This window comes from Lissotriton vulgaris, chromosome 4_1 (genome assembly GCF_964263255.1).
Source record: "Lissotriton vulgaris chromosome 4_1, aLisVul1.2, whole genome shotgun sequence".
NCBI classification, from domain to species: domain Eukaryota; kingdom Metazoa; phylum Chordata; class Amphibia; order Caudata; family Salamandridae; genus Lissotriton; species Lissotriton vulgaris.
In genome coordinates, this window is record NC_141691.1 from 378,047,807 (window position 1) to 378,071,455 (window position 23,649).

Sequence of the window (23,649 nt, forward strand, 5' to 3'; positions counted from 1 at the left end):
CTGTACGACCCTTTTTCTATGGGAGCTGAAAACAGTCGTAAAAGCAGAGTTTGCCCCGAAACAGATACGGTACAGCCCCTCGTGTACGGCGGGTACTCACATGATCGCAGGTGTATGGCGCATACCCCTGCGATCATGGGGGGTACGCGCCGTATACCCAGCGTACATGGGGTACGCACCGTGCCCCATGCACACAGGTTGTACGGCGCGTACCCCATGTACGCTAGGTGTATGGTGCGTACCCCCATGATCACAGGGGTACGCGCCGTAACCCTGCGATCATGGGGGGGTACGCGCCGTACGGTGTGTATGTGTTTGTGCGCTTTTCTGTACAAATCGCACTTACCTGACTTGGACCGTAAGAATCGCGTCCTGATACCCCGGTCTGGATCGTACTCATCCGGTCGTACGGCGTGTGTACGAGTCGTACAGAGATGGCTCCGGATGCGAATCGTACAGATGGTAAATTTACCGGATCGGAATCTGGCCCTTTATATATTTAAATATAAAAAATATTAAATACGGAGCCTAATTGAAAAACTACTCCAACTCCACTCAAAATTAAATTAGGGTAGGTGCTGGACAATAAACCTAATTATTTAACTATTCCCACTCCAATCTACATTAAATTGAGGTAGGTGCTAGACAATAAACATAGTTAATTTACTATTCCCACTCCAATCTAAATTAAATTGGGGTAGGTGCTGGACACTGAACCTATTTAAATTACTATTCCCACTCCAATCTACATTAAATTGAGGTAGGTGCTAGACAATAAACATAGTTAATTTACTATTCCCACTCCAATCTAAATTAAATTGGGGTAGGTGCTGGACACTGAACCTATTTAAATTACTATTCCCAATCCAATCTACATTAAATTGGGGTGGGTGCTGGACAATAAACCTAATTAATGTACTATTCCCACTCCAATCTACATTAAATTGGGGTAGGTGCTGGACACTGAACCTAATTAATTTATTATTCCCACTCCAATCTATATTAAATTGGGGTAGGTGCTGGACAATAAACCTAATTAATTTACTATTCCCACTCCAATCTAAATTAAATTGGGGTAGGTGCTGGAGACTGAACCTATTTATCTCACTATTTCCACTCCAATCTACATTAAATTGGGGTAGGTTCTGGACACTGAATCTATTTAATTTACTATTCCCACTCCAATCTACATTGAATTGAGGTAGGTGCTGGACAATAAACCTAATTAGTTTACTATTCCCACTCCAATCTACATTAAATTGGGGTAGGTGATGGACAATAAACCTAATTATTTACTATTCCCATTCCAATATAAATTAAATTGGGATAGGGGCTGAACACAGAATTTATTTAATTTACTATTCCCACTCCAAATTAAAATAAATTAAAATGTCTCCTAAAATATAAATATTTACAATTTTTTATAATTTTAAATACTAAAAAAAATATTTTTAATACAATTTTTAAATATAAATGTTAATTTCTAAATATATGTAAACACACTCCCAAATATTATCCCATATAAACTCAACATCCCACTCCTAAAATGTTATATAAAATTCGAAATGTATTGAATTAATTTCCTACTGTTTTTTCAAATTGTAATTAATTGAATGTAAAAATGTTATGACTCCCCGCCTTTTCCCCTATAAACCCAACATCTAACTCTTCAAAATATTTAAATTCGCAATTTCTAAAATTAATTTTGTATATAAATTCCTAAATGTATTAAAAAAATTATAAATATTTTAAAATACTCCCCACCCTTATCCCCTATAAACACAACATCCTACTCCTAAAATTTATTAAAAATGTAAAGATGTATATAATGAATTTCCTGTTTTATTTTCACATTTTTAATATTTAAATATAAATATTTGTAAACACTCCCCGCCCTTATCCCCAAAAAACACCCAACATCCCGCTCCTGAAATTTAGTTATCATTTAGAAAATTTTAATTAAAATTTCCTATTTTATTTGAAATTTTGAATAATGAATTATAAATATCTGAAAACACTCCCCGCCCTTATCCCCTATAAATCCAACATCCTGCTCCTAAATCAATTATAAAAATAAAACTTTATTATATACATCTTAAAACAATATTATACTTAAAACGTACTAAAAAATAACATAAAACACTTACTATGACGATATTTTTACATATCGATATTTTTAATTTTGACATTACTTACCTCGATGTTTCTCACACTAAGCAAAATCAATATTTTTTACATCGATATACAGAACATCGATATTTCTTACATCCGATATTTACAAGTCGATATTTCTGTATATCGACATAAAAGACTCGATATTTTGACGGTGTACCTATACAGAACTATGCCTTCATGCACTGTCGCAAACCTTTGTGAATCCGGCACTGAAACGTCCAAGTATCTATTAGTGAAAGTTTAAAGGGAGCACATTTTTAGTATTCATGAATGTACCCTGAATATTTTCACTTTATTCGCATTTTTGATATTTTGAGGCCAGTTTACAAAGGCATGTAAGAGTACATAAAAGAGAACTACACTACTTCTTTTTAACATACCCTAAAATCCCTTTAGCCTCTAAGGAGTCTGGTTATCAGAAAAAGTCATAAATTTACACTCTCAGTGTTAATTCCTTGCATGAATGCAGATTTACAACTTTTTGGAACCCACAAAACTTTACAGAAGAATACAAGAAAACCTGATGCAGGTGCTGTTTCAAGGCATACCCCTGGAAAACCTTTGTAAGCAGGCTTTAATACAAAGCAGGCGAATTAAGAGATCTTGATTGGGTGGCTGCTGTTTTTTTATTTACCTGACAGTCTCTCACTGAAACACCCTCCCTCTTAGTATATGCTTGACTTTGCAACTTCTAACTTTTTGGAGGATGCTGAAGACATGGCTTTATATCGATCTTATGGCTTCTGTGATTTATATAGTTCTGTTAGCATGAGGTCTAGCGTCCTTAAATTAAGGGAATTTTATTGACAGGGCACAGGCATTTCCCCATATGTAATTGTAAATGAGAATTGTGAATGTTGTTTAATAATGTATTTTAGGATGTTGTTACCTTTTTTACGAAATAAAAATGTTTGCTTAGGAGGAGAAATAGTTTCTTAGATAAATCTCTGTCCCTCAGTCCACAACAATTTTTTCGGTCATTCTAATCTTGTTCCAAACTTCATACAGGATTGACTCATACCCCTGCTGGTGCATTTCATTGACAGATTCTAGGGTGAGAAGAGTCAGAAGGGAGTTTGGCAATAGTTATGAACATTTGAGTTTGTGGATGTTCGCAAGTATTTCAGAGAAACCCCACCCCTTGAGGGGTATTTGTTTATTTGCAATTCTACACCATCCTTAGGTACTACAACGCGTAATGAAAAGGATTTAAAAGTGCAAGTAAGCTTTTGGGGAAACTTTTAACATTCATATATCAAGCCATTTGGATCTGTAAGTTAAATGAAAAGATGCAGATGAATTGGTCTTCAATTTCTTTGCAAAGTTGTGCTTTTGAATCTTATCTAAGACAACACTTTTTTGCCGGCTGTATTATCTTATACATTGTCTCCAATAAGGGTTGAGATTTGTGATTTCTAGTTTCCCACAGGTCTCCTCTGGGGATTTCAAATCTACCTTTGGAGTTTACATTACCAATAAAAAAGGATTACAATTTGGAGATCAATTTAACCCACAATGCTGTAAAACCCAGTTCCCCAAATGCGTTCCAATAGTGTTATGTCTGAGTTGTGAGTGTGATAAATAAACATTGAGAAAGGCATACCATCCTGACGAAGAGGTTCATCATTGTCCTTTCTATCCTTCCTTAATGTTATTTTGTAAAAACTGGTCATATCAGTAGGTCTTTACCAAGGGCAGAAACGAAGTGAGTATACATTGCCAACTGTAAGGACCTCTTAGAATAAATACTGAAGTATTTGAATTTCGTTCTAAAAAAATATGCAGCAACTGAAGTTGTATCCGCTCATTCTACAATCTAAAGGTTGAGATCTTTCTGTTCGTTAGACACAGATATCCTCTTTTGTCTGTATTTAACTTGCTACATTACAATAGATTTTGAGAATTTAAAGAATCATGATGATCATAGTTGTTCACTGTGTGACAAATAGAATTATATCACCAAATAGGGATATTTGATTATTGACCCTTTCAACACATTATCCATGTTTTTTGACACAGGGCAGTCCCATCTCATTCCCTTTATAAGACGGACAGTGTTTGAGGATGCCTCATTATCTTGTTGTGTAGTTCCTACAAATCTATATAGAAGCTGCACATTAAGACAACATAAACTAAGGGTCGGTGTCCAGTCTGATTCCAGACACTCCGGACACGGTGAAGGATGGGGTAGGTGCCAACCATTTCAGCAAATGCTGTTAACTGACGCCTTAATTTAGCGTCATCCCTCCACTGTTGACTTGAGGGAGCAAGCCATTCGTCTGCAATGGGTTGGTCTACTTTCTATTATGGTACCTCACTGTTAGGTCATTATAGGTTTGTTGGACCAACAATGTGATTTTACTAGTGACCTAACATTAGTGTAGATAAAGCACTTCCTATTGGTCCTGAAGAATTGCAGCAAGATCAGTCTGACAAATACAGGCAAGAAACATGTCGAGCGCATAGCCACTACTGGACATTATTCCTTAAGTGGCCCTCATTATCTGTTTTTTTAAAGGGAACAGTGGGCTCATCTGATTAAAACTGTTACTCTGGAGCACAACTGGCTACCATTTTTAATCCTCATTCTCCACGCCTCAACTACTTCTTATCTACCCCACCTGGCCCCTCACCCACACTGCACCAACCAGCTTAGGACAAAAGATCCCCAACAAAGAGCCCCTCATAGGGTGCCCATCAGGCATTGCAGCGCCGGCCTGCGAGGAACATGCCCTATGATAAAGCATGACATCCAGCCTGGGTGTGTGAGGGCCCCACTTCCCAAATTGGGAGACACCCTGTCTCCGCCTTTGGACCAGGGCACGACCTTCCTTGCCTCTTTGTTATACTATCTTCCCTGTCACGAACAGTACACTCCTTTTGATAAGGCTGTCTCACCAGGGGCATGTTTACTGGATCTTTAACATACAATTTCAGTCCCGCCTTTGTTTATATATGTTGCATGTGTGTTCCCTTGCTACATCCATGGATTGTGACGCATTACCAGATTTACCAGAAGTGGTAGACCTGGGAATGCACCAAAAAACAGCGCTCCCAGGTGCAGCAAAACAAGAAGATTTTTTTTTATTTTGCCTTACTTTTTCCTCTTTCTATCTGTGTTGCATTTTGGAGCACAAATAGAAAAAGAAAAAAAGCCTCAAGGGATTATTTTTGTGCAGGAAGGTGCTCCTTCCTGCACAAAAACAATCCACCTTACAATGTATGCACCCTTGCACCGTGGTGTAAGGATGCCTGAATTGGCTAGGCAGCCAAAAGTGCTCAAGCATGGGAAAATGTAAATGTAAATATATAGTGCAAATCACCGACCTGATATCTAAGCGCTTGCTTAGGGAACCCGTCCTGGTATTCCCCTGTGAGATAACCCCAGCAGGGTATCCACAAGGTGAAAGCCAGGCATCCCACCGTGGGTACACAGACAAAATATCGATTTTTAGATATCGATAAACAAAAATATCGAAGTTTAAATATCGATGGGACAAAATATCGAAGGTAAGTAATATCGACAGTCTAAATATCGATATTGGCATGATATCAGTAATATCGAAGTTGTAAATATCGATGTCAATAATATCGAAATTAATAACTTTGATGTTACAAATATCAATTTTTAAATAAATTTAGTGTATATTATATTGTGTTTATTATTATTTATTATTTATTTTTAATGTAATTTAATTAAATATTGTCTTTTACTACTGTAGCGGGTTGTGGGTTTATAGGGGAATAGGGTGGGAAGTAATTTAATTATGTTAAATTAATTATTAATTAGTAGGAATTATTAATTAATTAATTGAGAAATAATTTTTAATTATTTTTAATTAATTGATTAATTGATAAATATGTTCTGTAGCGGGTTATGGGTTTATAGGGGAATAGGGTGGGAAGTAATTTAATAATAATTAATTAATTGATATGTGTTTGTATATATTTTAATTAATAATTAATTGGTAATTAATTTCTATTAATTCGTTAATTAATTAATATAATTTTTTACATATTTATAATTATTAATTATTTGGTAATTAATTAATATTAATTATTTAATTACATTAATTATAGTCATTTTTTTATATCTAATGTATTGTTATTCTTAATTAATTAATTGGGGAAAATAATATTAATTATTAAATTAAATTAATTACAGCAAATATGCTAATATATTTACTTTATTGTTATTGTTAATTAATAATTAATTGGTAATTAAATAATATTAATTAATTTTGGGTAAAGGAGTATTTTTAGGGTTCAGGGTCAGTTTTCAGTTTTTGGGTAAAGGGGTATTTTTAGGGTTCTGGGTCAGTTTTCAGTTTTTGGGTAAAGGGGTATTTTTAGGGTTCAGGGTCAGTTTTCAGTTCATGGGTAAAGGGGTATTTTTAGGGTTCAGGGTCAGTTTTCAGTTTTTGGGTAAAGGGGTATTTTTAGCGTTCAGGGTCAGTTTTCAGTTTTTGGGTAAAGGGGTATTGTGGTATATGTCTTCCACTTCTATTGTAGTTCTCTTTATTTAGTGTTGTAGTTCTTTCATCTCTGTTAGATTCTTAGCTATGTAATATGGAATTCTTTTATTGTATCCTGGTGATCCAGATTCTACTTCAGTGAAGCGGTTGAAGCTGAACTGAAGAGATGCCTGGACTCTAGCACCAGTGGGTCTTATTTATACCATTAAGAATAAATAAGTTTTAATCCTATTTCTGCCTCCTCCCGCTCTTTACAATGGCGACGAGGTTAATTAATTAATTATTGACCCACTGTGTAGCCATTTTAAAGAAAAGAAGACTTCTACTTCCCAGAAGCCCTTTGATTCGGAGCTCTGATAGGAGTAACCCCAAACTTATTCAAAAAAACTTGCATCTTACTGGAAACAAATTGGACACCATTGTCCGACATCAAAGAAACGGGTGCTCCCTCAGAAGAGATGCCTGGACTCTATTGGCGATTGGGTAAGAATTATTAATCCATCTTTCACCCCCAAGGGTTCGTCTAAGTTCTCTGAACCTTTTCAAGTTGAGGATGTCACCAATTCCACTGTCTTGCTTAAGGACAAGGGTTGGTGGAGCAAGAGTTCTGTGATAGTTCTTAAACCTGGTCAAGAACGTTTCTTTTCTGAAATGGGAGATGGTGCCTTGTTTGATGATATTGCTCTTTCCAATGACAATAACAATGCTTGCTCTGCTCCTGGATCTGTTCATTCCACTGACAATGCTGTGAAACCTCCAGTTCCTGGATCTGCCCATTCCAGTGACATTCTTGAGAAATCTCCTGTTCCTGTTCCTGACAGTGCTTGTTTACCTCTCTCTGATTTTGTGGACACTGATCTAGGAAATGACATTTCTTTGAATTCCTCTGTTCTGGGTGCTCCTATTTTATCTAGAAGAAGTGTTAAATTGCCTAAGAAATTTTGTGATTATGTGTTAGATTGATTTTGTTTTCTTTATTTTGTTTGTTTTATTTTGTTAAGAAAGGAACATGTGGTATATGTCTTCCACTTCTATTGTAGTTCTCTTTATTTAGTGTTGTAGTTCTTTCATCTCTGTTAGATTCTTAGCTATGTAATATGGAATTCTTTTATTGTATCCTGGTGATCCAGATTCTACTTCAGTGAAGCGGTTGGAGCTGAACTGAAGAGATGCCTGGACTCTAGCACCAGTGGGTCTTATTTATACCATTAAGAATAAATAAGTTTTAATCCTATTTCTGCCTCCTCCCGCTCTTTACAGGTATTTTTAGGGTTCTGGGACAGTTTTCAGTTCATGGGTAAAGGGGTATTTTATGGGTTCAGGTTCAGTTTTCAGTTTTTGGGTAAAGGGGTATTTTTAGGGTTTAGGGTTAGTTTTCAGTTTTTAGGTAAAGGGGTATTTTTAGGGTTCAGGGTCAGTTTTCAGTTTTTGGGTAAAGGGGTATTTTTGGGGATAAGGGTCAGTTTTCAGTTTTTGGGTAAAGGGGTATTTTTAGGTTTCAGGGTCAGATTTGGGTTTTTGGGGTACAGGGATATTTTTAGGGTTCAGGGTCAGTTTTGGGTTTTTGGGGTACAGGCGTACAGGGTAAAAACAAAAAAATATTACATTAAATCAAATAAATTACATGAAAAAAATTAAAATTACATTAAAATATTAAGTGTTTTATTTATTTTAAATGTATATGTATTAGTTTTAATTTTATTTTAATATTTTTATTTAATAGTTGTAAAATTATATGTATTTTAAAATTATTTTTACATTATTATTAATACATTTAAAAAAAACGATATTTTTGATTCCGATATTTTTGTACTACGATATTATTTTTTCGATATTTTTGTACTTACCTTAATGAAGATAGGTTTCCGATATTTTTGCTGTCGATATTTTTGCTCCGATATTTTTGCATTTCGATATTCTGTCTGTCGATATTATGTCAGACATTCCCCACCGTGAGGGGCCGTTGTGGAGATTAAGCAAGCTATTGCCCTGAGTCGCAGAGGGTGAACCCGTGAATCGAGTAGGCACCGGAGCAAGAATTGTCGAGTCCATGGACATTTTAGGACTCAAGACCCCACCGAGCCGGGAATTGAACCCTGGTCCCGGGCTGACCGCTGCTTCCAGGTCTGCCTCCTCTAACCAGTGAGCCACACTTCTCCACTGAAAAGAGGCAGGAATGCATTGTGTTGACTTAAATGCAACACATTCCTCCTCCCTGTCACGCAGTGCAGCACAGTGCAGCAAGGTGGCTTGCTGAGCTGCGAGACTTGGACATAAATATGGCTTTTAGGGCCCGATGTAGGTAATTCCTATTTACCGACTCTTAAATACCGAATCATACTGATTCTGTATTTAAGAGTAGGTAAATAGGAAGGAGGCAGATGAAGGTAATTCTAATTTTAGAATTACTTAATCTGTAAGATTCGGTATTTACCGATTCGGCCATAGGAATCAATGGGAAATACAGAATCCTGGCAGGGGGAACGGGGTGTCACTTTGACACCCTGTAGCACCCCAATTGCAGGCTTGTGTGACATGTGCCACACATACATGCCCTAAGGGCATGTCTGTGTGTCACATGGCATAAGTGTACATGCACAGATGAGCATGTACACTGGAATTTGGTATTTTACCACCCAATAGGATTGGGTGGTAAAATAAGAATTCCTAAGGGCCTGCGGCACTGCAAACTGTGCCACCTACATCTAGAATTACCGATTCAGTAAATATACTGAGTCGGTATTTTGCCGAATCTGTAAATTTACCGAATCGGTAAATTTACAGATTCAGTAGAATTCTGGCCCCCTACATCTCAAAAACCAATTACCGGTCGGTAACGGCCGAAATCGGCCGTTACCGACCGGTAATTGCGACCTACATCTGGCCCTTATTCTGCAATTTGTGAAATGCCTTCAAAATTATATACACATTTCGAAAAAGATTTATGGTTAAAATAGTGCTAAATTAGCTCCAGAAGTCATTGAAGTATTGTGCATAGAAACATGCTATGTAGCCAACCAATGAAGATTCAGAGAAATGCATGTTGTAGGAAAGTAGGGTAATATGAGAGTGAGGCTAGTTATACTTCACTATGCAATACCTTCACGTTGCTCCATATAGGTTCTTTGGATTCACACTAATAAATCCTAGCTTAGTCCTGGTAGTGTGGCACAGAACAGGCGGGCTTTACTAGAGGAACATGTGTTAAGCAAAACATGCACGATAAGCATTTGACATGACTCGAAAGGAATCTGCCACTAAATTATAATAATAAAGCAGATTTGTATACACATTTAGGCACCAAAACAAAGACAATCTGATTAGTTTTACAGGATTACTGGATTTTGAATGGAAAAATAAATTAATGGACTCATGCAAAACTTAACGTTGCAGTCAATGGGAAAAACCACTAGTCACTGGGTGGTAACGTGATGCGTGTTCCTGCACTAGGAGCCAGCAGCCGGTTGAATGTTTCCTGGATCGTAGGTCCCGGGTGCAGAGAAGTCCTGGTTCTTCCTGATGCTGAAGCAGAGCCGCATGTTTGCTCGTTTTACTGCTTAGACGGCACTAGTGTGGAAAGGGGTGCAAAAAATCAACAATGGGGCCACTGAGGCAGTGGCTTGAGGATGCTGTGGGGTTCCATTAAGACACAGCATCAAGCAAAAGTAGTGGACACTAACAAGCCATGGCAGTAACAAGCTCAGCCTAGGGTCCTAGAGTCCGGGGGGAAACAGTATCTACCTGAAACTTGCTGGTGATCAGGACCTCATTTCCCACAATGCACTGCACCATTTACTTTTGGGTAATCCATCAGCAGGCCCGATGGCCAGGGTTTGGTTCCAGGAGCGTACTTTACCTGTGGGTGGCAGAAGACTAGTACCTCTAGTCCAAGGGAGTTCTGGTGTTGCCTTTGGAGGGGTTCCATTTTCCTTTGGAACCTACCTTCTGGTGCGGGATGAATTGCAGCCATACGGTTGCAGGGTGGTTGCCACAGGTGCTGATTATCACGTCTTTGCTCTGTGCAAATCCTGAAGTTGCAGACTCAGGTATCTTCCTTGGTCTTTACTTGCAAGTCGATCAGATCAGAGGTCCTGCTGCCAGGGGAGTACCTCAAATTATACATTAAGGGGTCCTAGGGGTAGGGATGGAAGTAGCCAATCGGCTACTAGCCTCGATGGTCAATCTGCCCCTGAGGGGACCACTTCCTCTGGAGGGTGGCACCTTTTTTAACCAGAAGCCTCTATTCTGCAACTTATAACAATGGCAGAGCCATTATTTGGCTGTACAGATCAGGTAGCCCACCTTAGGGATTTGGTAGCCTTCTGGGGGTGTATGCCTCCTGACTACCTAATTTTCTCAGAGGCCAGGTTGCAAATGCGCCTGGGGAAGGGGTTGACGTTTTCCTCCTCTTGAAAGAAGCCTGGTTGCAAATCAGAGGCAGTGAGGGCTTTGAAGCTCACTAGCTTGATGTTCCTCTTCATTAGCCATCCTACCAGGGAGGGAGGTGGCACCTCCCTTCAAAGCAGGCCCTCGTTTCTGCCTCCTGAAAGATTTCACACCTCTTGGCAAGTGGTCAGATTGCTGTCTTGGTGGCAGCAGCTGCAGGCTGTTAACTAGGGCAAAGGAAAGGCTAGGGCAACCAGGTGGGCATGTAACATTAAATTGAACATTAGAAAAAGGTTGGGTTTGATGAGACAAGTCGTTTGGTACCAAACATGACTTTTCAGTAAGACCATAATTAAGCTAGCAATCTGGGGGTGCCCGGGTGCCAGCCCATGTTATCCTTTCACCCCGAACACTTATAGTACCCCCAAATGGAAAGAGGCTACTGTAGGGACATATGAGCCTCCACTTATATGTCCACACCTTACATATAATGCACCCTCCCCCCTGTTCTCAGGCGGTCTACCTTAGGGGTGACTGATATACATTAAAAATAGTGCTGTGACCTGGCCGTTCATGGTTGGGGCAAAGTCAAGGTTGAGCAATTTGCAGTACTCCTGCAGTTTGAAATGGCATGCCTGCTGCTATCTGTTTACTTGGATCACTCAGCGTGGGACAGTCAGTGCTTTCAGGCCCTGGTGACCTATTTCGCTCCCATGCCATGGGTACCACTGGTACTACTTACCAGAGGCTTACAAGGGGGTTAAAATCCTTGCCTATTTTGGTTACCAATTCACACTCATCATATTTTAGGAAGAGTGCACTGGCATTGGGGCCTGGTTAGCAGATCTCAGTGCACTGTCACAGTCAGAACCATCAGCATTTGAGATAGAATGGGGCAGATTTACAAGGACCGTTGCATCCTTGCATATCAGCAGGGTGTTGCCAGGTAAGATGCATCACGCAAGTTTACCCATGCGCCACATTTACAATGCAGTGCGTCGTGGCGCAAGGATAAACAGATGCATGACGCATCTGATGGCATAAGGGCGACGCATTGCTTGAGCAGGTGCAGGGTTCAAGCAGGTGCAGGGTTTTGACGCAGCAGCGTCGGAAAAGTGACTTAGTAAAATCTTGTAGATTTCACTGTGTCACTTTTCCGAGGCTTTTCCCGACGGAACGCCCACCCTGCATACATTAAACCTGACGCAGGTTTAATGTGGCCCGGGGCTTTGCAACATGACGCATCTCCCTAGATGCGTCACGTTGTAAATCCGTCGCAGCACGGCGCTAGCTTTACGCCGCCGCTGAGTCACAGAAGTGATGCAACAGCGGCGCAAAAGTGGCGCACAGGGCTTGTAAATCTGCCCCAAAGTGTGGAGGTGACCATATGGAAAGGGCATTTTCCTACACAGGTAAAAATGTGTGTAAAAGCAAGGGAGATATCAGAAACATGTCTCAGTGATGTGAGATCACAAAGGCAGGCAATACAGTCTAGGATAGTAGGATGAGTGATTCTGAGGTGCAAAGATGGTTGTTCCAGAGGTTTCGTTTCACATGCACAGACAGCCTGTTGAGATGCACATCTGAGAGTCTTGGATTTCTAGCTTGGCCAGAAATGCGCTCTTAATAGGGCTTGAGCCACTGGGCACGTTGACTTTCGAGGCAAGATAGTCAGGTTTACTGAAGTGGAATATGTGTAGGTCACCCAACAGCATGTGCTGTGGATTCTAGCATGCAAACGGAGACAAGTCTGTGTGACGATACATATTATGTTATGTTGCATCATTGCATGTGAATATCGCACGATCAGCCACCTGTATGGTTTTCATGTTAAAGTACTGGTAAACATCTTTTTGGTCCCGCTACTTCTCCTACATCTGCTGAATCTAATTCTTCCTCTCTATAATCCTTACCCATAGGTCTTTTTAGGCTGGAAAGTATTTTGAAAGAGGCATATTGTTATCCCATATTTACTGTGTGAATATAAATAATGAATTAAATGCCCATGCCCCAGTCTACAATTTCACAGTGGAAAAAATATCTCATAATGCAGGATAAGAGGCATATTTCACAAAGCATACCTACCAAATTACTGTAATAAGGCAGGCTTTTGTATGAACTTTTGCATGAGCGTTACCTAATTTTCTTTTTTACATGCTTGGGATCACAGCCATCTTATAAAAACATAGATTTGCGCCTTTCCGGCACTTGAGGTAATACCTTTCAACAAAATAAACAAGCCCGTAATAGGGTGAGTAAAAAACAATCTTCTCCTCCGATACTCCATGAATATTTCAAGGCGCTGCCATTTATTTGATAAAGATTACTTGGGTCACAGCGACTTTTAACAATACTGTATCCTTTCCACACGCTGATGCTCAAGTGGCGTGCTCTATACAAGAATTAGACTGCCAAAGCCCTAGACTGAAAATTACATCAAAGTGTCCTATAGACTGTAATATTCTTGTTCAATTTACTTCTTACAATTCATCCTTTGTTGTTACCATTTGGTAAATCAAATACGCAACTGCCATCTGCTGTCCACAGAGTATACATTTCTAGTGAAGCAAATTACATTTGAGGCAGTGAATTATGTCCAATAGGTGGATTTTACATTACTAGTATTAAAGATATTAAAAGCAATATACAATTTAGGAAAAACGTTTGTGATCTACATCTGGCTAAGACATGTTTACATGTATTTAAATATTATCCTGTGAACAACAAGCACTGTGAAATTTCAGCAAATGATGCTACTTTGATAGCACTATATAGTAATGTTAATGTTAATGTTAATGTTAAGGGAAATTTATTGAGCGCACTGTCACCATGAGTTTCCTGGCGCTGATAGGACACTGAGGTTGAGCAAGAGGAGTTTAGTGGGGATGTGAAAAGAGCAGTGTTTTTAAAGATTTCCTAAAAGATAGGAGGGAGCAAGAGGTCTTGAGTGACAGTGGAAGAGAATTCCATAGCTTGGGAGCCAGGTGAGAGAAGCTGCGGCCGCCAGATTTAGTGAGTTTAAACCGGGGGATAACTAGAAGCTGAAGGTGGGTGGACCTCAAGGTGCGGGGAGGACGGTAAGGGGTGATCAGGGACTTCAGGAAAGCAGGGAAGGGACCAGTTAAGGCTTTGAAGACCAGGCAACAGACCTTGAAGGCTATTCTTTCACTGACTGGTAGCCAGTGTAGTTGATGTAACAGAGGTTTGGCCGACTGCCATCTAGGGATTTTAAATGCCAGTCTGGCAGCCTGGTTCTGGATGATCTGTAGCCTAGCCAGCTGGGATTTGGGGAGGCCATGGTATAGGGCGTTAGAGAAGTCCAAACGGGACAGCACCAAAGCTATTAAGACTTGTAGCAGGGCTTCGGAAGTCAGAAGATGGGCAACTTTCCGTATCCTGTATAGCTGGAACATACAGGAGGATGTTACAGCACTCACCTGGGCCTTGAGAGTGAGCTCAGAGTCAATAATGACCCCGAGACTCTTTACGCAGCAAGCGGGAGAGGGAGGTGACCCAAGCTCAGTTGGCCAGTACTGAGGGCCCCAATGGGGGGCACTTCTCCCAGGGAGGAGAAGCTCAGTTTTGCCAGGATTGAGCTTTAATTGATTTTGGTTCATCCAGTGTTGGATGTGTGTCATGACCGCCTGGAAGTTGGTGACAGCGTCAGGGGAGGTGAGGGGGAAAATAATTTGTAAATCGTCCGCGTAATTGAACACTGTGACGTCCCACCTACCTAGGGAGTGAAGGAGAGGTTGAAGGTATAAATTAAAAAGGAGGGGGGACAGAGAAGATCCCTGGGGAACCCCGCAGGATGAAGGAACACTGGTGGCACTGAAGGGACCCAAGCTCACTGCTTGAGATCTACCCTCTAGGAAAGATTTGACCCAGGACAAGGCAGGCCCACAGACTCCGGCGGCCTCGACACGGTGGAGTAAGATGTTATGATCCACCGTGTCGAATGCCGCCGATAAGTCTAGTAGGACTAATGCCTGGGGGAGTCCTCTGTCAGCATTGCTTCTGAGGTTGTCCAGCACGGCGAGAATCACAGCCTCAGTGGAATGGGCTGGTCTAAAGCCGGCCTGGTTTATTTCCAGGAAGTTGGACTCCTCGATAAATTGCGAGAGGCAAGTAGTAACATGTGCCTCCAGGATTTTAGACAGGAAAGGCAAGAGGGAGATGGGCCGGTAGTTGGTGAGGACCGCTGGGTCCGCGCCAGGTTTTTTTAGCAGAGGCACCAGTACAGCCTCCTTAAACGACCTGGGGACTGTGCCAGAGTTAAGGGAGGTGTTGAGTAAGGGTAGGATACAGTGCGGAAGTGTGTGACAAAGGTCGCGAAGTACTGAAGGAGGACAACAGTCCTTGGGGGAACCGGATTTCACTCGGGTGGCCAACTTGGCAAGGGAGTCAGAATCGAGTGTGGGGAAACAGGACAAAGTGGAGATGTTAGCAGGGGGGGCTACAGCTGCAACTGAGGGGAGGGAATAGGGAATGGAATTTTTAATTGCCGAGATCTTGTCGATAAAGAAGGAGTTTAAGGCATTGCATGACTCTGCGGAAGGGGGCAAGTTCGGGAGTGTCCTGGCGTCCGATGTTAATTCGCCGAGGACCTTAAATATCTCTTTAGATTTGTTGGTGGCTGTTAATATTCTCTCGGAGACGAAAGCAGACTTAGTTGTAGTAATGGCTTTTTTATAATCTTTGCGTGCGGACACGTACGCCTCCCTATCAGTGCTGAGATAGTTACGCCTCCACCTACGCTCCAGTTGGCGCAGCTCAAGATGTTGTTGTTTCAGGGCTGAGTTGAACCATTTATGGGATTTGCTGTGGCGTGAGCGAGGGAAGCCGGACAGGGGGGCGAATTGGTCGCTAGCCGTCGTGAGCCAATGAGTGATGTTTGTGTCCAGAGTATTGACGTCTAGAGTGTTATTCGATAAGGATTGGGTCTCCGCGAGGAAGGAAAGGAAGGCAGAGGAATCAAGAGCATTCCATTTCCGAGCGGTCCCACCCTCCAGAGGGGGGGGCCTAGCCAGACCCTTTACAGAGATGGAGGACTCAATCAATGAATGGTCGGACCAGACGCAAGGGGAGATAATCGGGCAAGATAGGGATACCCCCTGCGTCCAAATGTGGTCCAGGATGTGACCCCCGGTATGAGTAGGGGAGGTGACATGCTGGATCAAATTAAGGCTGAGGAGTGCCTCAAACAGTTCGGTGGCGTGGGGGCCAGCATCGGCATGATTGAACCAATAATTAAAATCGCCAAACATGGCGATGCGGGCCGAAGATGTCAACAAGGCGGAGAGCTGTTCACTAAGGGCAGCAGGAAACAAGGGCATAGAGGTAGGGGGCCGATATAGGACAATGAGGGTCAAAGCACCAGCTTCCGTTGCCAGGCTGATGACAAGGTTCTCAGCGTCAGGGAGACATAGCGAGGAAGATGCAATGAGAGTCAGATCTTTGCGTATGACTGCCGCCACCCCTCCGCCACGGCGGGCAGTGGGCCGATTGGCGTTCAGCATGTAGTAGTTAGAAGGTAGGGCAGCCAAGATGTCAGGGAGGGAGAGATCAGACAGCCAGGTCTCAGTGAGCAGCAAGATGTCAGGGTTCTCAGCTGTCAACAAAAGAAAAATATCGACATGATGTTGGGGGAGGGACCGTGTGTTAAGATAGAGTATGCGGATGCAAGTCTCGGGCGGGGTGGGGGCTGACGGGGACACCCAGATAAGTCTGGGAGAAGGAAGTTCAGCCGAGATGCCAAGGGACACGAGGCGATCCCAGGTTGTAGACAAAAGGGCGCAAGAGGGATGCTGAAGGCTTCTCAGTATAGCAGAAGAGTAAGTCATGGGAGAGGTAGCATCCCGGGGCCCTGGGCCCGTCTGGCCGCGGACGGGCGCAGACGGGCTTGCCTTAGGCGCGCCTTCGGCGCGCAGACGGCGCGCCCGCTGCGCCCGTCCGCTGCGCGTACGTGTAAAACACATGCTCTTATGGGGAGATAGGGGGCGTGGCCTCGTGCAAAAGGGGCGTGGCCTATGGTCAGGCTCGCCGATGGCGGCAAGAAGGGAAACGAAGCCTGTCTCTGGCAGCGTTTAGCTCGGCTGCGCAGGGTCAGGGATGCCAGCAGAGACCTCCCAAATCGAGGTAGAAATGTGCAGGGGTAAAATACAAATAATCACACAGTTTTTTACAATGTATTAAAAAAAGACCGTTTTCGGCGCCATAAACTACCTCCCGGCTGAGCCTCAGGAGTGTCTGAATCTAGCGAGCTTGTAGTCAGCTCTGTTTATGTAGCAGCGGGGGCGTGGCCTCGTGCAAAAGGGGCGTGGCCTATGGTCAGGCTCGCCGATGGCGGCAAGAAGGGAAACGAAGCCTGTCTCTGGCAGCGTTTAGCTCGGCTGCGCAGGGTCAGGGATGCCAGCAGAGACCTCCCAAATCGAGGTAGAAATGTGCAGGGGTAAAATACAAATAATCACACAGTAAATCACATAGTAAAAAGATAGTTGACTGTGCAATGAGCTATTATGAATTTCTGTTGATCAGTGACGGCTCCTCTCAATGGTACTGCCATGCAAGGCCTCATTAACAATGTGTTTCGAAACAATGCTGCTTACTTTATTCTAGGCAATACTCTGTGGCGTAACTTGGTCAGTGAACTTGCACACTGACACTTTTACCTACCCGAGCTGCTTTGCCAGGTTGGAGTCAGTATCACAGGCTGGCTGTCTCCCTGGGAGCACACATAGAGGGTACTCAGGCCAATCCTAAAGCTGCTCTCATGCATAAAAGAAACGTCAGGATTGGCCGCAGAGGAGTCTGGGAGCTTGTGCCAGCAGGTGGCAGGAAAGTTATTTTCCCCCCTTTATTTCATTGCAATCGCCTCCTCTCCTCCACTCCCCATGCCAGCCACTCTCCTCTGACACCGGCTGCTACTGCTTTAAAGTACATTAGGGTACAAGCAGGGCATGAGGGCGGCGTGAGGAGCTGTAGAAAAAGAAATACGTTTTAGTTGCTAGGGGTACAAGTGTGAAGAAAAAAATATTTTGAAAAATAGCCAAAATTCTTGACGACCTTCAAAACTTAAATGAGAGAGTGTGAGGGAGAGAGAGATATATAGAGAGAGAGACAGAAATAGAGATAGAGGGCCCATGTGGACAGAGACCTCACCATACCTGACTGAGAGCACCTGGCCCCAACCACTACTAGAGAATGCATTTGTTAGTGGAGTGCAACACCACATCCAAACTACGCCCCTAGCAATATGAAGTGGATTTGTGAAGAAAATTGACTATTGCATTCAGTATTTATTGTGTATGGAAATGTGTGTGTTTGATTGAGCAGGCCCTGTGCTGCTCCTGTTAGTAGGTCTTGTTCCCAGTGTAGTCTGTCGCTATGCGCCATTGCAGCTTAGTTGAGGTTAGTTCAGAAGTAATCAGGATTCACTCAACAGACATGTTTTCTGCTTTCTGAGATACATTTCTTCAAAGAGTGCTGTAATGTGCGAGGTCCGTTCTTCATTTCTTTTTTTCCACTGTGCTGGTGTTGTGCAGTCAGAGCTTGTCTGCTTATTCCGACCACTCTTGATAATTTCAATTGGAAAGAGCAGCTGACAACATTTATTCCTAAGTGATGTCAGGTTGAATTAAAAAGATAATATGCATTTTGATCTGATGCCAGCATTGCGATAGCAATTTAGCACTAATGGCAGCGCTAGCAAACCATACGTTATGTTTAATACAGTAATTAAATACAGGAGTATATCAGTACATCGCTCTTATATCATAATTGCATCAATTAAATAAAGAAATAGAGTGAAAAGTAAAATTATTTATTCCCGTTATCAGTGACTTAATCATATATTTGATTGATGCGGTTTATTGCTTTGAGAACATCTAACCAGAGGGATTCCTTGAAAAGAACCCACCTGTGGAATTGACATTTCTCTGTGACGGATATTAATTTTAGCTATTATTATTGTGCATTTAAGCAGAATCAGAAAAAAGTACTTGAGCAGTGAATGGAGACCTGTGATGGTGCATTACACCTCTTGAGTAACTCTACTAGGATGACAATAGTGTCTACTTCAAACATGGGTTTACATATTTGCTTTTTCAAAAAGACTCTAAGGAATATTATGTAGTACCATATTTGTAACGGTTTATTGTTGTGTGCTTAGGTTACGGTTATACATAACCACAAAGCCTCAAAACATCAGTCATGTAAGCAAAAGCAAATCTGGGTAAGAGAACAATATTTTGCCTCTTGGCATTGCCATTTTACAGTACCGTCTTTGATTTTTCCCATTCTGTGTGCAGAAATATTCACACTTGTAGATGCATGAACTGTCAAGAGTTTCTGGGCGTTACACACTCTCACTTACTGCTTTGGTCACCATTAGGACGGCTGGGCGAGGTGTTTTGTGTTTTTTGCTCTACTCTCATCTTTATTCTTTTACCAGCATTGAGTGCTTTGATCAAATAAATACCCCCATTTCACAATGGGTTTAAATCCCACTGCACATGTCGCCATTTTTTTCCCTCAGCAATATTGTCTGTGTTTGTTATTACTGTAACGCTCAACCACAAATAGCTGCCTAAGAAACCAGAGTTTATTCTTGGAAAATAACTTTTTTTCGCAGTTTTTTTACAGCATGAACTTTTACCCTTTGGCATCCGAGAGCTTTACAACAAAGAGAAGGGAGTTGCCCCAAATCACTGGATGTTGAACCAGAGATGGATTCAAAATTAGCTCCCTAATTCCAACTTCATCTACCTAGACTCTTAGCCACATCTCCTTTAGGTGTGTGGTATGTTTGCAATGGTGAGCAACAGACTATCTGGCAGATGCATCAAAGTTATGTTTTGCGAGTCCTTAATAGCGAATTTTAAGGAATCGCTATTAAAGACTCGCAAAACGGGATGCATGTAGGAATCGCAATGTTATTAGCGATTCCTAAACATTCCTTATTAGCGATTCGGTAATAGCTAATCGCTAATAAGGAATGGCTTTCCCATTCATTCCTATGGGAAAGCCATTCCTCGCTAATGTTCCGCTATTTCAAGGGTGCCAGGGTGTCCAAAGGACACCCTGTTGCACCCCTGAAATGGACCTGTGCACAAATGTTACACACACACATGCCCTAAGGGCATGTGTGTGCGCAACATGTAACTTTGAAAAATGCACAAAAATGCATTTTTCAAAGTTTTAGCAAATTACCACGAAGTTCAACTTCATGGTAATTTGCTCCCCCTATTAGCGATTTCGCAAATTTTTTGGGTTTCATACATTGCATTTAACGAATCTCATTTTGAGATTCCTTAAATGCAAGAGCAATTTAAGGAATCGCTATTTAGAGATTCCTTAAATTGCGATTTGGGATGATGCATCCCAAATGCAAAAATACCGGGAGCAAACAGTCAGATTCTGAGAATCTGCCCGTTTGCTCCCGGTATTTTCTTTGATGCATCTGCCTGCAAGCTAGATAACCCAATTAACAGACATCTTATCCTTTCTGCGCCATTGCTTAGACAATCTGCATGGAGAGGCTAGAGGTTCACACACTCATCCACACAGCTCTAAGTCTATCACCACTCTCTTTACAGATCTTCATTATCTAGTTTTGCAGTCCGCCCAGCCTGATGCACCGTATGTCACTCCAATGTGACCTCCCCTAAATACTCTTCCGGATACTCAGCCTTTATGGTAGCCTTCCATTGCCCAACAGTGAGCATAAAACTACTGGAGACCAAGCTTGAACGTACTAGTATGTCCCATAGCCTGATTCAGAGTATGGTGGAGAGGGTACTCCATCTGAAAGGTGACGGAGTGCTCTCTTATTCAAACTCAAACTCAGCCCACCTAATTTAGAGGTGGGCAGACCAATAGCATGACAACTGATCCTACTCCTCCTCTGTTGCCAACATACTCCCCCATCAGCCTATGAAGTACAGGCAATCAGAGGTTAGTCATCTGACCATCCGCCCAATTTAGAGTGGGTGGTCAGATGGCTTTTTGTGAAAATAATATTGACCCTCACAACATGAAAGATACCTGCCAAGGCATACACGTTGGTGTTTTTCTTTTTTCAAACACAATCTCATGCTTTGGAAGTTTGTTTTGAAAAAATGTATCTTTTTACAAGTGTGGCAGCTGACCCTCATATTTACCAGAGCCATTGATCAATCGTTTAGAACATTGACAGAAACCACTGTGACAGCGGCTCCTGCCAATGTGAAGAAATGCCGCTGGGGCCAGCCAACATCTCTAAGTTTGGGGTTCAGTATATCCATTATGAAACGGAGTAGTTTACACAATCTGATGGATATTACTCAACACCCTAAAACAACTTGAGTTCTTTATGTGAATACTATGACAGGAAGGATGTGTTTGTTTTTAAATCCTTGTATTTCACTCCATTTTCCATATTGTCCCTTGAATCTCAATAGATGCTGGATCAGACAGCATTTCCCATCAATTTTTCACTTTACCAGGTAATAGAGAAAGTTACTCCATGATCCTTAAACATGCTTGCAGTCACATAGTCAATTAAATGAAATACTGTCTACACAAGGGGCCCGATTCACAAAAGTAATCTAAGACAAAATCCTAACTTTAAGACTTTTGGTATTTCACAAAGAGCATTTCGGAGTAGTAAGTTAAATCCAACTTTGCTACTCCTCAATGCCCTTTGTGAAAACCAAAAGTCATAAAGTTAGGATTTGGTTTTAGATTTCTTTTGTGAATCGGGGTCCAGGTCTCTTTGTGTATAAAGTCGATGAACCCCACATATAAGAATACCCTGTCCTTGCTTTGATAACTGCCTATGGACTTGCGTTTCTACTCATTCTCTATGCTGTGCTGCACTGTATCTTAATACCACAAAAACTGCATTAAGGACCTCATTTTCAAGTCCATTGCGCCGCCTATGGGTCAATTTTAGTGATGCACCAGCAGCACAGTTTCCCTGCCATATTTACAAGATCAGTTAAAGTCACCCTGCCTGACTTTTCATGGCCATTTAAATATGGGCCCCTTTCACGCATTATTCGGCGTGAAAGGAGTGTTCCATGGGTGTGGGTGTTCCCACGCAACATCCATGGAACCTGAGACATTCCCAGATTTACAAAGTGTTGTAAACCTGGGAATGTGTCCGAATCCTATGCCTCCCGAGGGAAACTTGACTGGGGGTGAATGTTTGATTTGTTCAGCATTCCGTTCATCATCTGTTCTTTTTACATTAAATATACACTGAACAGAAGCACAATTAGAGCACAGTGCAGCTGCATCCCTAATTCTACTCATGCAGTGCAAGTCTCTGATAACCGGGCTGTATGCTTCAACATGTTAAGAAGAATTACATCGGCGCTCTGTATAACCTAATTTGTACAGACCTTAGCCACATAGCAGTTAAGGTTTCAATGACGACTGCAAAATGAAAATACTATTAGTATTCATATCAAAACATGAAATTATTGCGATTATTGGTCACTTTAATTTTAAAATCAAAAATGTCAGGAAATGAATTTATTTGCACAATCAAAAACCAGCATACATCAACCACAGCCTGAGCTTCCACCAACCCTCCAAACACCTGTGTTTTGCCTCCCTCTAACTCGCCCATACCTCTGCATCCGCCGAAGAAAGAAGGGTGGTTGCTCATTCCCCTACTGGCTGCGAATGGCTGGAACAGCCTCTTTCTCCACATCTAGACCTCACCCTCACTGCAGGAATTTAGGAAGGACCTCAAGACCTGGTCGTTCAACTCATTCCACCTGAGCACCAGAACCCCCATTGCCTGGATGCCCTTGTGGCTGATTAGCATAGCTATATAAATCTTGTTTAATTGACTGATTGAATGATTTGATTTATTTTTCACAGTTTTTTGTCTGCGATACTATGATTTTTTAATAAAAATGTTTTAATTGAAAATATTTTTCATCTAAAATGTACTGCCATAAAAAGACGAGACACCATTTTAAAGTACTTTCAGCATTAGATCGAATATAGTGGATACTCTGAGTAAGTGATTCTCTGCCCCTACCTAATCTGTCCAGCCTATATATGTACATGGCAGTGAGTAGCTGAATGCAAACAAGAAGCTCTAGATAAGTTAGGGTCACTTTAGAGGAGCAGTGGGCATAATTGATGGACACTCTTTCAGAGGCATATAGCTAAAAGACGCATTACACATTCAATAAGTGAAAAGGCTCTGTCTGTTGTGAAGTCAAACGTAGAGATTGAAATTCCACACAATTTTGCAGAACGTTGTTATGGAAAGTTTTTTGTGAAATGGACTGTGTGCCCAGTGTTGTAAAAAAATGGATGATTTATTTCAAGATTTGCAGAATATGGAGGTTTCAAGTGTATTTATATATTGGATTTTGACAAATTTGGCTATTCAAACATTTCTTAAAATAATTATTATATAAGCTGCTGAAAGAGCATCTGAAAACACATGTATACAAAGTTTAAAAAGCATCGAAAAAAGAGATGAGGAAGAGGGAAAAAGATGCAGTTTATTGTCAGACATTTCTTTTCATATTTTCATTAAAGTATCTTAAAAACTTCCTTAGTCTATTTTTTAACTGGACTTACAGTTGGATAGCTGGGTACAACAACT